Source organism: Triticum urartu, chromosome 2A (assembly GCF_056163025.1).
Source record: "Triticum urartu cultivar PI428250 chromosome 2A, HENAU_Tu73, whole genome shotgun sequence".
NCBI lineage: Eukaryota > Viridiplantae > Streptophyta > Magnoliopsida > Poales > Poaceae > Triticum > Triticum urartu.
Window position 1 is genome coordinate 660,323,988 of NC_141874.1, and position 4,916 is coordinate 660,328,903.

Here is a 4,916-nt window from a genome sequence, read left to right on the forward strand (position 1 = left end):
AACCCCTCCAAGAAGCAACCCAAGCGCCGACGTCAGCGCCGCCGCTCTAAGTCCCGCCACAGCAAAAGTAGTGATACCGGCACAGGAGATAATAACACTCCAGATAGTGCCGAAGACAACCACAATCCCCTCCAGCACGATGTACATCGGGAAGATGAACAAGCTAGCCCTCCAGAGCAGACGACAGATGGAGAACCAGAAGAGGACAATTACATGACCCTCTCTGAGGACGAGGTGAGCCTCGGCGACGAAGACTTTATCGTGCCTGAGGATCCTGTCGAGCAGGAGCGCTTCAAGTGCCAGCTTATGGCCACAGCAAATAGCCTGAAGAAAAGGCAACAACAGCTTCAAGCTGATCAAGACTTGCTAGCAGACAGATGGACCAAAGTCCTTGCAGCCGAGGAACACGAACTCGAGCGCCCCTCCAAGAGTTACCCAAAACGCAGGTTGCTACCTCACCTAGAGGAGGAAGCATTGAAACCTCCATCACCAATGTACGATGCGGCTGACCGGCCACCGCGTGGCCGAGCCAGAGAGGCGTTTCAGCCTAAAGTTCAGCCTGCACCCCGCCGCCACTCAATCAAAAATACCAAGGCCCGGGGCAACACACGGGACCTGCGAGACGTATTGGACAGCAGGGCAAAACTTGCAAGGTCAATATACGGGTCACGGGCATGCGCGCCAACACGGGACGATGATCATCGCACCGGATACACCAAAAGTAAATCCGGTCGGGCCAAATACAGCAGACAAGACTCATATGAACTGCGTCGTGATATAGCCTGGCACAGAGGCGCCGCACACCCCCCTATGCTTCACTGATGAAGTTATGGATCACGAATTCCTGAAGGGTTTTAAACCGTAAATATCGAATAGTATGATGGTACAACAGATCCCGCTGTATGGATTGAGGATTTCCTACTTCACATCCACATGGCTCGCGATGACGATCTACATGCCATCAAGTACCTCCCACTCAAACTCAAAGGACCAGCTCAGCATTGGCTGAATAGCTTGCCAGCAGACTCCGTCAGCAGTTGGGAGGATTTGGAAGATTTGGAAGATGTATTCCTTGACAACTTCCAGGGCACTTATGTGCGACCACCGGATGCTGATGACTTGAGCCATATAACTCAGCAGCCAGGGGAATTGGCCAGGCAATTCTGGACACGGTTCCTGACCAAGAAAAACCAAAATGTCGACCGTCCGGATGCAGAGGCCCTAGCGGCATGCAAGCATAACATCCGCGACGAGTGGCTTGCCCGCCACCTCGGCCAGGAGAAGCTGAAGTCTATGGCAGCCCTCACGACACTTATGACCCGCTTTTGTGTGGGCGAGGATAGATGGCTGGCTCGCAGCAACAACACATCAAGGAATCCGGGCTCTTTGGATACCAAAGATGCCAACGGCAAACCACGTAGTAACAGACCAAAGCGCCACAACAACGGCGATAACAACGATGATACGGCAGTCAATGCCGGATTTAGAGGCTCTAGATCCGGTCAGCGGAAAAAGACATTTAAAGGAAGTACTCCGGCTCCGTCCAGTTTGGATCGCATACTGGATCGCTCGTGTCAAATCCACGGCACCCCCAACAAGCCAGCCAATCACACCAACAGAGAATGCTGGGTGTTCAAGTAGGCCGGCAAGTTAAATGCCGAAAACAAGGACAAGGGGCTGCATAGTGATGACGAGGAGGAGCCCCGGCCGCCGAACACAGGAGGACAGAAGGGGTTCCCCCCACAAGTGAAGATGGTGAACATGATATACGCAACCCACATTCTCAAGAGGGAGCGGAAGCGTGCACTAAGGGACGTCTATGCGATGGAGCACGTCGCCCCAAAGTTCAACCCATGGTCTGCTTGTCCGATCACCTTTGATCGCAAGGACGACCCCACTAGTATTCGTCATGGCGGATCCGCCACACTGGTCCTAGACCCCATCATCGACAGATTTCACCTCACTCGAGTCCTTATGGACGGCGGCAGCAGCCTGAACCTGCTCTATCAGGATACAATGCGAAAAATGGGTATCGATCCCTCGAGGATCAAACCCACCAAAACCACCTTTAAGGGCATCATCCCAGGTGTAGAGGCCCATTGCACGGGCTCAATCACACTGGAAGTGGTCTTCGGATCACCGGATAACTTCCGAAGCGAGGAGTTAATCTTCGATATCGTCCTGTTTCGCAGTGGCTATCACGCACTGCTCGGATGAACAGCATTTGCAAAATTTAATGCAGTACCACATTACCCATACCTCAAGCTCAAGATGCCAGGACCTAGGGGGGTCATAACATTAAATGGAAACACAGAACGCTCGCTCTGCACAGAACAGCACACTGCGGCCCTCGCAGCAGAAGCACAAAGCAGCCTTTTAAGGCAAACCACTAATTCGGTGTTACAGCCCCCGGACACCTTCAAGCGAGTCCGGAATAAACTGCAACAGGATCGCCTGGCACATTCAGAGCTCGCCTAGCAATTCGGCCCCATCCCAGTCCCAGTCAAGCGACGAAATCCATGCCGCGCGTACATAATTACGCATAGAAAATACCATGGACATAGGCAGGGGCACGATCAGGGCACGTCCCGCAATGCGGCTTAACCGCCCTCGGGGTTGTATACCTTTATCATTTATTTTCTCTTTCAGGGCCTAACTCTCTGGAAGCCCTTTCCCGCAGTACGATTGCGGGACACATTACGGGAAGGAACAACCAAGGCGGCAAGAAGCTAAGATGTACACGGGAACCCCCAGGTGGTCTCTCATAATAATTGATATACCCGCTTTCTACTATCCATACGCAGCTTTCCCTTGGATAGGACATTTCGAATAGTCCTACTTTCTGCTTATTGCACTACTTGTACCAGTACGCTTCGACGTGTTATTTAATTAACAATGCATAGCACTAGTCTATTATTGCATTATTTATCCCTTTTTTCTTATATGTCCATTTACGACAATCCGCACCCGTACATTCGGGTACGGTCAGTACGCCGGGGGCTTTCGTTTACCCCATAATACGGCGCGAGAAGTCTGAACACTTTCGACAGTGCAGCACCCCGAACTTATAGCACTATATGCATCAGCTCCGAATCATGTCTTGGGTCAATAGTTGGGTTTGCCCGGCTCCCATGCTTTGGTACCTTACATTCCGCTATATCGGCTAAGGTAGCGGTGGGAGAACTACTGCGATTGTGTCCCAGTTCTTCTGGACGAGCACCTCAGTAGAGAAAGCCAAAAACTGACTGTCATGATAAGGCGAGAGACCGGTCGCTGTTCGAGAGGTCTCAAGTCCTTAAAGACTTTTTCCGCTTCGGGCGAGGAGTCGGCCTTGTCCGGCTTAGGCGTGTATAGCGCCCCAAATTCGGCCTTCCGAATACAAGGGGCTTCGCCAAAATTTAAAATTGTAGACTTCTATGGCTAAGTGAGAGTGATAAAGCCTTATAGTCTGATTGCCTGGTTCGTTGCGATGAACACCTCCCTTGAAGGACCTAAAATTGGGGTAAAGAGTGCTCAGGTTTATCCTGAACACCCCAGTACTAGTTACACGGGAGCAGAAGCCGACGACTGGGCAACTCTTAGATTTTATAAACGGCCGCACAGAAGGTAATATTTTAAATTAAAAAAGCGTTGCATAGCGCAGATGAACTTGTTTCACATTACAAGATCATATGAACATGTTCATTCAAAAATTACATCCTTGGTGCATTCATCCGCCACAAGGCGGGAACCATTCAGGAGACTCTCATAATACATCTCGGGGCAGCGATGCTCCTTGCCCTCCGGTGGCCCCTCCTTCACCAGCTTCACGGCGTCCAGCTTCGCCCAGTGCACCTTCGCCCGGGCAAAAGCCCTGCACGCACCCTCGATGCAGACGGACCGCTTTATGACTTCAAGCCGTGGGCAGGCATCCAGAAGCCGCCTCACCAAACCGAAGTAGCTACCGGATAGGGGCTCGTCGGGCCACATCCGGACTATAAGGCCCCTCATGGCCTGTTCGGCCGCCTTGTGAAGCTCGACCAGTTGCTTCAGCTGGTCGCTCAAGGGCATTGGGTGTTCGGTCCCAGTATACTGAGACCAGAACAACTTCTCCATCGAGATCCCCTCCTCAGCTCGGTAAAACTCTGCGGCATCCAATACAATGCGGGGAAGATCTGCGAACGCTCCTGGAGAGCTCCGAACTCGGGTCAGAAAAAGGAAAGTTTCCTTCACATGCTTGCTTTGCATAATGAATGCCTTAGTCGCTACTATCTTCTTCACCGCATCAATCTCCTGGAGGGCCTTGTGGGCTTCAGCCTTGGCGATCCAGGCGCTTTCAAGCGCCTGTGCGAGCTCAGACTCTCGCGTCTTAGATTCAAGCTCCAAGGACTCGTGTTTTTTGGCGAGAGCCTCGAGCTCTTGCTGTACCTCGCCCACTCGGGCTTCTTGCTTCTCCCGCTCGATGTGCTCCTTGGCCGCTTTGTCTTCGGCCTCGGACAACGACTTATTTAGGGTCACCACTTCAGTCGTGGCCCTTGGCAAATTCATGATGATCCTATTATTTTACAACCAAACTCCTTTTCAAAGCGTAGACAAGGTATTGCTTACCTTTGCTCTCCTCGAGCTGCCTCTTGGTAAGGCCGAGCTTGTTCTCGGACCTCTCCAGGTCCTGCTTTAGTGCAGAGACCTCCGTAGTACGTGCGGCAGCGGCCAGCAGTGAAGCCTGCACATACACATAGACATATTCTAATCAGACTCCTAAGTCATCATTTGATCCTCTATTCGGCCTTTCTTCTCGAACGCCGAACAGAGCATCAGGGGCTATTATCTATGCGGTAATATTTTCTTATATTTTGATTGCCGACCTCAAAGCCTGTTAGGAGGCTGGCGCAATCTTCGGTCAGTCTGTTTTTGGCGGACTGAACTTTCTTGATCAC